Source organism: Dipodomys ordii, unplaced genomic scaffold (assembly GCF_000151885.1).
Source record: "Dipodomys ordii isolate 6190 unplaced genomic scaffold, Dord_2.0 Scaffold26, whole genome shotgun sequence".
Lineage (NCBI taxonomy): Eukaryota > Metazoa > Chordata > Mammalia > Rodentia > Heteromyidae > Dipodomys > Dipodomys ordii.
In genome coordinates, this window is record NW_012267242.1 from 7,021,504 (window position 1) to 7,022,093 (window position 590).

The window sequence follows — 590 nt, forward strand, 5'->3', positions numbered from 1 at the left end:
CCCCCCCCCACCAAAGTTGTAAAGTTTGTTTTTCCACATAACGATTTGTACATCTCATTGTTGCAATGGTGCATTTTTTTCTTTTTTCCTTAAGCTTGTTCCCACTCTTTTAAATTATCAATTTAAGTTGGAGATACCCATTTTTCACATTTTCATTTGTAAAAGATAAACTTTCTCTACTCTTTGGACCACTGTGGTTCTGAACCATTTTGATACGTGATTGATCTTATCAAGAATAACATCATCCATCACAATCATTCAGATTACCACAGTTATAAGTTATATTTTTGTTTCTTATCTCTTTATTTTGTTTTGTGCCAGTCCTTGAACCATAGATCTGGGTACTGTCCCTGAGTTTTTTACCCAAGCCTAGTGTTCTACCACCACTTGAGCCACAGCTCTACTTCTGGTTTTTTGGTGGTTAATAGAAAATAAGATCTAGCCTGCCTGGGCTAGCTTTGAACTGTGATCCTCAGATCTCAGCCTCCTGAGTAGCTAGGATTGTAGGTATAAGCTTCCAGCTCCCAGATCTGATCTGTTTCCTTATGAATATATTTTACATTCCGTGACTCTTTTTCCTATATGATAAT